The sequence below is a fragment of the Hemiscyllium ocellatum genome, chromosome 3 (genome assembly GCF_020745735.1).
Source record: "Hemiscyllium ocellatum isolate sHemOce1 chromosome 3, sHemOce1.pat.X.cur, whole genome shotgun sequence".
NCBI lineage: Eukaryota > Metazoa > Chordata > Chondrichthyes > Orectolobiformes > Hemiscylliidae > Hemiscyllium > Hemiscyllium ocellatum.
This window is the reverse complement of record NC_083403.1, coordinates 64014680-64027530: the sequence shown is the minus strand read 5'-3', so window position 1 is coordinate 64027530 and position 12851 is coordinate 64014680.

Below are 12851 nucleotides of genomic sequence, written 5' to 3'. Positions count from 1 at the left end.
AGTTCCAAAGACTCAGGATCCTGTATAAAAGAAAATTCACCTTACTCTATAAAAATGGACAATCTCTGATTTTTAAACCATACTAGATTCTTACAAGAGGAACATCTTCTTCTTATCTACACTGTCAAGAACTCTCAGGATCTTTTCTGTTTCAATCAAGTCACCTCTTAATCTTCTAAACTCGAAATGCCTGTTCAACCTTTCCTCATAATGTTTTCTACCGATTCCAATGTACTAATCTAATGAACCTTCTGTGCATTTCTCCATTCCTTCTTAAATAAAATGACCAATACAGTATTCCAAATGAGGCCTCACTAGTAGCCTGTATAACTGAACCATAACCTTGTAGCAATTAATAAAGCAGCTAATTGGGAGAACCTCAAATTAGGGGACATAGTTACAGAACAGAAACAGAAAAGATAGGGAATAATAAATAACTAAGACGTAGCCAGTTGGCTGTTCAAACCTGTCCCGCCATTCATCAAGATCATGTCTCCTCTACCCCAGGCCTGAACTGTCTCCCTTGGGATGGTCCGGTGGCTCAGTGATTAGCATTTCTGCCTCACAGCATCAGGAACCCGGGTTCAATTCCAGCCTCAGGCAACTGTCTGTGTGGTGTTTGCATGCTCTCCCTGTGTCTGTGTGGGTTTCCTCCGGGTGCTCCTGTTTCCTCCCACAATCCAAAGATGTGCAGGTAAGGTGAATTGGCCAAGCTAAATTGCCCATGATGTTAGGTGTGTTAGTCAAGGGTGAACATTGGCTGGGGGAATGGGTCTGGGTGGTTACTCTTCGGAAGGTCGGTGTGGACTTACTAGGTCGAAGGGCCTGTTTCCATACTGTAGGAAATCTAACCTTCCAGTGCCAGCTCAGCATAGCCTGATATTTGAAAAATCTATCCACCTGCTTTTTAAAATCAAAATTCATTATATCTACTGAATCCCCTTTATTAACTTAGCTTGATGTATCCTCAAAATACTCCAGTAGATTTGTCAAATCTTACTTCCCTTTCACAAAACCTTGTTAACTCTGTTTGATTGTGCTAGACTTTTCTAAATGCTCTGCTTTGTCTTTCTTAATGGTGGACTCTCGCACTTTTCTTATGACAAATGTTAGGCGAACTGGTCTTTAGTTTTCCTGTCTTCTGTCTCCCACCTTCCTTGAACAGGGTTATCACATTAGTAATTTTCCAACTCAGTGAAACCCTCCTGGAATCTAATGAGTTCTTGAATATTTCAACTGTCTCTACCATCCCCAAGCTGCATGGAATCCATCAACAGAACCTCTTTCTTCATCCTACCCCTGTTGTTGGTACCTACTAGACCACAATAACTGGATTCCTTCGCTACCTGCTCCATGTTCCACTCCAGCCCAGAAGAAATGTCCTCAACCTTGACACTAGATACGTATTACAGCTTTCTGGACTCTGACTTTGCTGCAGAGAACACATCTATTTTCTGAACCAACTTTACCTGGTCTGGCCTATTATCTGGCTCCAGATCTATACACCATGGTTAACTCTCAACTGTCCTCTGGGCAATTAAGTATAAGCAATAAATGGTGACCTTGCCAATGGGACCCAGATACTATTGAAGAAAAATGAAAGACTTATGATAGTCTTCTGAGTTGTATTGAAATTACAACATTAACTGTATCTGTCCCCACAAATACTGCCAGACTATCTGAGTATTTCCGAAATCAGTACCTTCTTCAGATTTTAAATATTAGCACCATTTTGCTTTCATGATATAAAGATCTGTTGGTTTACCATGCTGTTCACAATGGACATCCAAGTAAAATAATATTGTTACACTTCTCCTTTATATTCAATTAAAAAGCTTGCATGGATGTAAATTCTGGCAAGTGCAGGGCCATACAAAGTTGTCAAATATCTAGCATCACTCATCTCCACATCTTTTGCCTTTTCTTTATTTACATTTGACTACTGAGTATGTCCTGGGATCAAAGAATAGGAAATGGATCCTGCTTTTATTCACTTGCAAGACAAGGATGTCATTGGCTGACCAGCATTTATTGCCCATCGCTAGGTTACCTTGAGGTGGTGAGCTGCCCTCTTGAACTGCTGCAGACCACCCACTATGTGTTGATCCAAATGCCATTGGGAATGGAATTCTAGGAGTTTGACACAGCTACACTGAAAGAACGGTGATATATTTCCAAGTTAGAATGGTGAGTGGTTTGGAGGGGAACTTGCAGGTGTGGTGGTGTTCCCATGTATCTGCTGCCCTTGTCCTTCTAGATGGAAATGCTCGTGAGTTTGGAAGGTGCTGTCTAAATATCTACAGTGCATCTTTTAGGTGGTACGCAGTGCTGTTACTGAACATCGGTGGTAGAGACAGTGGATACTGGTGGATGTTTGTGGATGTGGAGCCAATCAAGCAAGCTGCTATGTCATGGATGATGTCAAGCTTCTTCAGTGTTGTTGAAACTGCACCCATTCAGGCATGTGGGAAGTATTCCATCATATTCTTGACTTGTGCCTTGTAGATGGTGGACAGGCTTGGACAGTCAGTAGGTGACTGACTCGCTCCAGTATTCCTAGCTTCTGACCTGCTCTTGTAGCCATTGTGTTCATGTGATGAGTCCAGTTGAGTTTCTGGTCAATGGTAACCCAAGGATATTGACAGTGGGGGATTCATGGTGGTTACACTATTGAATGTCAAGGGAAGGTGGATTGTCTCTTATTGGAGATGGTCATTGCCTGGCATTTGTGTGCTGTGATTATTACTTGCCACTTGTCAGCCCAAGCTTGGGTATTGTCCAGACTTGTTGCAATCAGTATCTCAGGAGTTGCGAATGATGCTGAATGTTGTGAAGTCATTGGCAAATATTCATACTTCTGATATAATGATGGAGGGAAGATCATTGATGAAGCAATTGAAAATGGTTGGACCTAGGACACTATCCTGAGGAACTCCTGCAGCGATGTCTTGGAGCTGAAATGACTGACCTCCAACAACCACAACCATCTTCTTAAATGTCAAGTATGACTCCAATTAGCTGAGGGTGTGTCCTCAATACCCATTGATTCCAGTTTTGTGAAGGCTCCTTGATGGCACTCTTGGTCAAACGCAGCCTTGATGTCAAGGGCTCTCACCTCACCGCTGGAATTCAGCTGTTTGAAGCAAGGTCATAATGAGGTCAGGAGCTGAGTGGCCCTGGTGGAATCCAAACTGGGCGTCACTGAGAAGATGCTGCTTGATAACACTGTTAATGACAACTTTCAACATTTAACTGATCGAGAGTAGACTGAGAGGTGGTAATTGGCTGGGTTGAATTTGTCCTGCTTTTTACAGACAGGACACACATGAGCAATTTTCATAATTGTTGGGTAGATGTCAGGGTTGTAATTGTACTGGAAGAACTTGGCTAGGGGAGTGGCACGTTCTGGAGAATAAATCTTCAATACTATTGCCTAAATGTTGTCAGGGCCCATAGCCTTTGCAGTATTCAGTGTGTCCAACAGTTTCTTGACACTACATGGAGTGAATTGAATTGGTTGAAGACTGCAATCAGCAAAGCTGGGGACCACTGGAGGAAGCTGAAATGGATCATCCACTTTGGCACTTCTGGCTGAAGATTGGTGTTAATGCTTCAGCCTTACCTTTTGCACTTGCTTGTTGAGCTCTTCCATCATTGAGGATGGGGATATTTGTGAAGCTTCCTCCTCCAGTGAATTGTTTAATTGTCCACCATCATTCACGACTGGATGTGACAGGACTGCAGAAATTCAAGTGTGATTCTATACAACTAGATGAATAACTTGTAAGCATAGAGGAATCAATGGTAATGGTCCACAGAAAAATGCAGTTCAGTTTAGAGTAGTTAGAAGCTCATCTTGAAATGTCTTTCTCATTCAGAGCTAAGACGCCTTTGTAGACAGTTGAAATAACTGCGCACAGGCCAGTGTCCCGTCAGCAAGTCACCTTTTATTTATTAGTGTGCAGTAATAACAGCCATTTATTCATGTAGTCAGAGGGTCCCAAGGCAGAAGATGAGGTGTTCTTCCACCAGGCATTGGGTGGCTAGAATTTGGGGATGGAGGAGAACCAGGACTTGCATGTCTTCGGTGGAGTGGGAGGGGGAGTTGAGTGTTCAGCCATTGGGCAGTGGGGTTGATTGGTCCATGTCCCGAAGATGTTCTCTGAAACATTCCACAAGTTGGCATCTTGTCTTCCCTATGTAGAGGAGTTCACATCGAGACCAACCCTTACCTTATCCCAGATCTAACCCTCCAACTTGGTACCCTCTTGAACTGTCCTACCTGTCCACCTTCCTTCCCGCCTATCTGCTCCACCCTCCACTCCGACGTATCACCATCACCCTCCACCTTCAAATACATAGTACATTCCCAGCTGCATACCTTCCCCCCAGCACATCCTCCCCCCCCCCTCCCATTTATCTCTCAGCCCCCTTAGCCCTCCTGATGAAGAGCTTATGCTTGAAACGTCAACTCACCAGCTAGCTTGGGATCAGTCACCTAAACTGAGAAGATTCTAAATCCCCTGTTCATATTTTTTTAGATTTATTTTTTAAATCCCCACACTACTACCAAACAGCAGTAATGCTTATTTCTCCCCAGCACCCATGTTGTGTGCCTGTAGGTGCAGGACACAGTGAAGAAACATTGAATGCAGAAATCTTTATTCGTATTCCACCACCAGGAGGAAAAATCACCCGAATGGCCAGTGACAAGCAGAGCCCTTCTCATCAAGGGCAATGCCTATGTGAACAAAAACGTCAGGGGAGGCTAGGGTAGGGATTAAATCAAAATAGAATTAGAGAGGGAAATAAAACACTCCATGCCCTGTAGCACCCACTTCACTCCTGTTTTGTTTTCTTTCTTCTTTCATATTTTTTTTCTTTCTTTTTAATATAAACCCCAACAATACCATCAAACAGTGGTAGTTCTTATACTTCCCCCAGTACCTACGTCGTGTATGTGCAGGTTTAGGACACAGTGAAGAACAATGAGCGCAGAAATCTTTATTCTGGGAGGGGAGGGATTAAATCAAAATAGAATTGGACGGGGAAATAAAACACTCCATGCTCCACAGTGCCCACATCTCTCCTGGTTATATATATTGTTCTTTTTTTGTTATTTTCCCCCCACACTGCCACCTAACTGCGGTAGTGCTTATATTTTCCCCAGCACCCATGTTGCATGTGTGCAGGTGTGAGACACAGTGAAGAACAACAGGAGTACAAATGTTTATTCATTTTCCACCACCAAGAAGAAACAGTCGAGTGGCCAATGACAAGTAATGCCCTTCTCATCAAAGGGCAATGCTGCGCGATCAAAAAAGTGAAGGGGAGGGCAGGGATTAAATCAAAATAGAGTTGGAGAGGGAAATAAAACACTCCATGCTCCACCGTGCCCATCTCTCTCCTGGTTATTTTCTTTTTGTGGCCCAGCCAGTTCAGAATCAGTCCCTTCAGCTGAGGAGATTCTAACTCTCCTGGTTATATATATTTTTTTTCCCCCTTACTTTACCCCCACACTACCGCCTAACAGTGGTAGTGCTTATATTCCCCAGCACCCATGATGTGTGTGTGCAGGTGTGAGACACAGAAAAGAATAACAGGTGTATAAATCTTCATTCAATTTCCACCAGCAGGAAGAAAGGAAACACCCGAGTGACCAGTGACAAGCAATGCCCTTCTCATCAAAGGGCAATGCTGCGTGATCAAACAAGCGAAGGGGAGGGCAGGGATTAAATCAAAATAGAGTTGGAGGGGGAAATAAAACACTCCGTGCTCCACAGTGTCCACCTCTGTTGGTCAGCCAAGGCTTTTCTGATTTGCCCAAGTTAACTTCTGCAATCAAGACCTTCATAGTGCTTCCAATTAAACCTGTTGGACTATAACCTGGTGCTGAGTGATTTTTAACTTTGTACACCTCAGCCCAACACCAGCATCTCCAAATCACTTGTAGATAATGAGGTCCATCTGGTGCCAATTGCTACAACAGTGAATTTACACCAGGAGCAATTTTACTTCATTTATTTGAGTTTGTATTGAAGGTGGCTGACTCAAAAGCTGTTGAACAAGTGCCATGTTTCTGACTGACTGAATAATTAGCGTAAGATATTTGGTTTGTATCTCTGCTATCATAAAAGCAGAAAAGACTAGAGAAACATGGCAGATCTAGCTGCATCTGGACAGACAGAAACAGAGTTAAAATGTTGTGTCTGCTGTGACTTCTTGGAATCACTGTGAAGAACAGTGACATGAGATTTGAAAGGTTAACTCTGTTTCTCTCCCTAGGTGCTGCCAGATCTGCTGAGTTTCTCCAGTGTTTTTGTCTTTTTTTCAGATTTCTACCATCTACAATATTTTGCTTTTACTTACAAGTGTCTCTGCTATATTCATTGATGATATTCATGCCTAAACAAGAATTGGAAATCTCAATTTGACTCAACACCCACATGCTTTTGAGAAAAGAACTTTATACAAAGCTGTGTACCAAAATGTACCTTTTTTTTCAATTTTTTGGTCCAACACTAAGTTTTAGATTGTGCTGTGGTGTTCTAGATATCCAGCACAGAGTGACTAGTCTCATTGTACCTACACTGATGAAGCTCATTCTCATTTGAAAAACCTTACTCCCACTTATCAAGTTGACACTCTCTCTTACAGCACTTCAATACTGTGGACATATATAAATTAAATTCAGGAAATTCATTTAATCATTTCTGGTGTGACTCATTCAATGGAAACAATCGCAATCACTTCATCATATATATCTCAATGAACAAATTGACATTCCTTTGCCGCACTACCTCAGTCAAACTTCATCTGGAACTGGACACTTGTCAACCCATGGACCACTATTTACACATTACCACTCGAGAGTATACAGAGGATTACAGCACTGCATTGAATTCCGTGCTCACACAGACAGCAAAGAAGGAACTTACTTCCGCAAAACAGAGGTTATGTGAGAATGGTGACAAGCCAGGCAAGTACCTAACGTATCTCACCAGGAAAAGGAGTGGTCCCCAAGCCATTACATAGATTAGAGAAGGGTCTGGGAACCTAACACATGATACCAAAAAGATTAATGCAGCATTCCAGAGATTTTACTCTGAATTATACCAATCTGAGGGTTGTGGGAGAGGCAGGCCAAGCTGGGAGTCTTTTTTCAAGGATCTGGAGCTTCTGGGTGTGACCCCCAAACAAAAGTCTTTTCTCAATGCCCCCTTATCAGAGCAAGAGGTTCAGGAGGCTGTCAAACAGCTTCAGAGTGGTAAGGCGCCCAGTCCTGGTGGACTTCCCAGCAAATTCTATAAGGAATTTATATGCATATGGTCAGGCGCAATGCTCATCATGTTCAATGACTTGTACAGTCATGATCGTCTCCCGCCATCACTAAGAGAGGCCAATATTTCACTTATTCTTAAAAAAGGGAAGATCCCGGAGTACTGTGCTTCTTACAGGCTCATTTCACTCTGAAAAGTTGACTTTAAAATCCTCTTTAAGACTCTTGCATTAAGGCTGGAGACTATATTACCTTCTATTGTTAAAGAGGACCAGACAGGCTTCATAAAGGACACAGATTCACCAATAATGTTAGGAGGCTGCTTAATATAATTCAAGCATGTCAACAACAGTCAATACAAGGATTGGTGGTTTCTCTAGATGCAAAGAAGGCATTTGACCGAATTGAGTGGCCGTTCCTTTTTTATACTCTAGAGCGGTTTGGCTTGGGCGAAGCCTTTATCAGATGGATAAAGGTTCTCTACAGTAACCTTCTCGCTGTGGTCATCACTAATAGGGCATGATCAAGCAATTTTAGAACTTTTAGAGGCAGCCGAAAGGGTTCCCTTTCACCATTGCTTTTTACATCAGTGATTGAATCGTTGGTGGAGGCCACTCGTAGGGATCCTAATATATCGGCTCCAGAAGTGGGGTCAAATTACATAAGACTTTGTTGTATGTGGATGATATCATCATTTTTTTGTCAAATCCAGCATTTTCAGTGCCTCGCCAGTGCATCAGCTCATTTGGCACCTTTTCAAGGTACAAGATTAATTTGGTAAAATCAGAAGCTATGCCTGTGGGTGGTGGGTATAGGTTTGCTCACTGAGCTGGAAGGTTCATTTTCAGATGTTTCATCACCCTACTATGTAACATCTTCAGTGAGCCTCTGGATGAAAAATGAACCTTCCAGCTCAGTGAGCAAACCTACATCCAGAACCTCAACCTGGACTACTAATCTTCTCAAAACACGCTATGGGTGATCTTATGAAGGTGCTAGCTCTTGAAGGCGAATATTGATTCCCATTTAAGTGGTCAGAGCAGGGTTTTATGTAGTGGGCCTGGTCATCACTCCAGTTCTTGATCGGTTGTTTAAAGCTAATTTTGTTCATCAACAAAATCAAACAAGACCTTCAAAGATGGGAGGCACTTCCGGTCTCATGGTCAGGTTGGATAGATCTTATTAAGATGAATATTCTCCACCATTTGTTGTACCCTGTACGGATGCTCTCACTGATTTTTGATAAGCAAACGTTCAGGAGATTGGTTCAGCCCTTTTATTTGGATTTATAAGCAGCCTCTTATTAAATTAGCTAAACTACAATCGCCTCGCAGATTGGGGGGAGTGGATGTCCCAGACATTAAAAATTATCAACTAAGCTTGCTTTTATCTTATATGTGTGATTTAGCTTGTGGGGACCCTCTTTCAATATGGTTAGATATAGAAACCTCGCATGCAAAGTGCTCCCTTACCAGCTTGATGTTTTTGGACAAAATGAGGACAGTTAACGAATGTTGCCATAACCCAATAGTTATCAATACTATTAAAGGATGAGGGCAATTCGGCACAGGAAAGGCAATACTGGCAAAACATCTTTTCTTATGCTTGTAAGTGGGTATGCTGGGTTTTCATTTGGAGATGATGGATTCAGGATTCAAACATTGGGCAGCATGGGTGATTTATTTAAGGGAGACACAATGATGTCCTTTAATCAATTAGCGCAGAAATACAAGCTATCTAGCAGGGAACTCTTTCATTTTTTTCAAGTTAGGGATTTTATTCAAATAAAGAATACATTTTTGATCCCTACAAATCTGACATAGAGAGGAAGGTGCTCAGTACTAAGAATGCACTTTCTGTCAGCACTTTATATTATCGTTGAGGATGTTACTAAACATGTTGATGAGGGTTGAGCGGTGGATGTGGTTGTATATGGACTTCAGCAAGGCATTTGATAAGGTTCCCCATGGTAGGCTCATTCAGAAGGTCAGGATGAATGGGATACAGGGAAATTTAGCTGTCTGGATACAGAATTGGCTGGTCGACAGAAGACAGCGAGTGGCAGTGGAAGGAAAAGTATTCTGCCTGGAAGTCAGTTATGAGTGGTGTTCGACAGGGCTCTGTTCTTGGGCCTCTACTCTTTGTAATTTTTATTAATGACTTGGATGAGGGGATTGAAGGATGAATCAGCAAGTTTGCAGATGACACAAAGGTTGGAGGTGTCATTGACAGTATAGAGGACTGTTGTAGGCTGCAGCGTGACATTGACAGGATGCAGAGATGGGCTGAGAGGTGGCAGATGGAGTTCAAACTGGATAAATGTGAAGTGATGCATTTTGGAAGGTCAAACTTGAAAGCTGAGTACAGGATTAAAGACAGGATTCTTGGCAGTGTGGAGTAACAGTGGGATCTTGGTGTGCAGGTACATAGATCCCTTAAAATTGCTACCCACGTGGACAGGGTTGTTAAGAAAACATATGGTGTTTTGGCTTTCATTAACAGGGGGATTGAGTTTAAGAGCCGTGAGATCTTGTTGCAGCTCTATAAAACTTTGGTTAGAATGCACTTGGAATACTATGTCCACTTCTGGTTGCCCTATTATAGGAAAGATGTGGATGCTTTGGAGAGGGTTCAGAGGAGGTTTACCAGGATGCTGCCTAGAATGGAGGGCTTATCTTACGAAGAGAGGTTGACTGACCTCGGACCTTTTTCATTGGAAAAAAGGAAGAGAGGGGACCTAATTGAGGTGTATAAGATTATGAGAGGCATAGATAGAGTTGATAGCCAGAGACTTTTTTCACAGGGCAGAAATTGTTAACACGAGGGGTCATAGTTTTAAGCTGTTTGGCTGAAAGTATAGAGGGGATATCAGAGGCGGGTTCTTTATGCAGAGAGTTGTGAGAGCATGGAATGCGTTGCCAGCAGCAGTTGTGAAGCGAGGTCATTGGGGATATTTAAGAGACTGCTGGATATGCATATGGTCACAGAAATTTGAGGGTTCGTACTTTAGGTTTACCTTACATGAGGATCAATGGTCGGCACAACATCGTGGGCTGAAGGGCCTGTTCTGTGCTCTACTGTTCTATGTTCTATCAATTGGCAAGGGGGCCCTCAGATGTGTTCAATCGACTTTGCAGCGTGTGGGAGAGCTAGGTGTTGAGGTCTCCTCAGAGGCATGGGAAGATATTTGGGAAAACACAAGAAAGATATCAATTTGCAATAGGACCCATGCTTTACAGTTGAAGATTCTCCAGAGGGTCCATTTGGCTCATTTGTCAAAATTTAAGCCAGGGGTATCTTCAACATGCCTCAAGTGTAAAGTTAGTACGGGCACTCTTACCCATTGTCTCTGATGATGTGGTAGGCTTCAAACATACTGGAGCGCTGTACCAGGTGCAATGGGGGGATTTTGGATGTAAGGGTGGAGAACAACCGATCTCTCTTCTTCTTGGTCTGCCCAGGGTATTCCCTGTAGATGCGCATAAGAAAAACTTCTCAATATCCTCACTTTCTGTGCAAGAAAGAAAATCTTGTTAGGTTGGGTGTCTGAAAATCCCCCAGGTCTATTGGGTTGGCCTAAGATTGTCATGGAGTATATCCCCTTGGATTTTCTTACAAGCATGATACACCACAAAACTGACAATTTCTATAAGACACGGCGGTCCTTTAAGGAATTCCTGGACACAGATTTGTCCGCCACACTAACAAGGGCTTTTAAATAGCTGTAATGATCGTGCTTTACGAGTCCAATATCCAGAGAGGGTGAACTGTGAATTTATGAATAGGTGAAAATTAATGCTCTCGATATTTGAGAGTTAGTGTTTTGTTTTGCTGAGCTGTATTATTATTATTTATTAGTTTCATCACAAAGCTAGTCCTTTTCTTTTCTAAAAGCTGTACCTTGGCTCAAGGACACTGATTTTTATCAGAGCTAGGCCGGGCTCTGATCATTCTGGGTTGGTACAGAGATGAAAAGGATTTTGAGATGACTTTTGTTTATATGTGAACAGATGAGACTTCAGGCCAAAGTGGTCATGTTTTAGGAGTGTCCTGTATAAAGAAAGGGGAGTCGTCAACTCTATAGCTAAGCTGAGCAGTTTAGTTCAGTTTGAACTGTTGAGGAGCTCAATAGTGAGCTGTGTGGAAACTCTCTCTCAGCTTTCTACCCTTCAAATTCAACCTGCAAGGACGTGTTCCATTTATACTGGGTTAAAGGGAGTTTGTTTATTGGGACTGTTGTGTATATTCAGAACAGCATAATTAAGACTACTTTGGATAGACTAAGTTCTGTAGGGGTTCTTCATTCTGTTCTTTGTGTTTCATTGTGTAATTTTGTGAATAAAGTTTTGTCTGTTTTAAAATCTAGGAGTCAACCTAGCTAAATTACTCCGAGTAATTTTCACTGTATACTTACCGAAACAAATTGCAAAGTCATGGTCTGAGGCTGCCTGCTTAAGAAAGTTTTGAATGGGACAACATTTTATTGTTAGTTATTATTTATTTAGTTAAGTAGTTAGTTGAGTTTTATATATATATAATATATATATATTTTATACATATTTATACATTTGTACATGAGAGCTTTTTTTGACTTTTTTTGGTGTTCTTTCTTTGTATTGTTTTGAATTGTTTTGTATTTGTTGTAATATTAAAAATCTATTTTTCACTGAAGGTATATTTTTTTAAAAAATGAAACACCATTTAAAACAGCTTTTTAAATTTTTCTTCAGCTTTCCACAAAGTGAACCTTAAGCACTGAAAACAATAGGCATCATTGGTAACATTATTATTTCAAAGGAGAACATTCTCATCAATAAAGGTAACATGTTAAATTAAAATTAACTTTTTCCAAATAATTAACATTTCTAAATGAGGTTGCTCACCCAATATCTTTTATTTTACAATTGGTATTACACAATCAGAACGAATTGAAATATTACATCAGAAGGAAATGGAAGCTAGGGAACTTGGGAAATAAATTGTGATATCTTGAAAAGTATCCACATTAGAGGAGGATATGCTGGATGTCTTAAACAGCATTAGATGAATTAATCCTTGTGATCTGAGCAGGTATGCCCTAGAACTCTGTGGGAAGCTAGGGAAGTGATTGCTGGGCCTCTCGCTAATATATTTGTATCATCAATAGGCACAGGTGAGGTGCCAGAAGACTGTAGGTTGGCTAATGTGGTGGTAAAGAAAAGCCAGGGAACTATAGACCAGGGAACCTGACATCAGAGGTGAGCAAGTTATTTGGAGGGGATTCTGAGAAACAATATTTAACATGTATTTGGAAAGGCAAGAACTGATTAGGGATAGTCAACATGATTTTGTGCATGGGAAATTGTATCTCACTAAATTGATTGAGTCTTTTGAAAAAGTGGCAAAGAGAATTAGATTAGACTTACAGTGTGGAAACAGGCCCTTCGGCCCAACAAGTCCACACCGACCCGCCGAAGCGCAACCCACCCATACCCCACCTTGTTGAAGGCAGAGTGGTGGACGTTGTCTTCGGTAAGGCATTTGACAAGCTCCTGCCTGGTGGACTGGTTAACAAGGTTAGATCACATGGAAT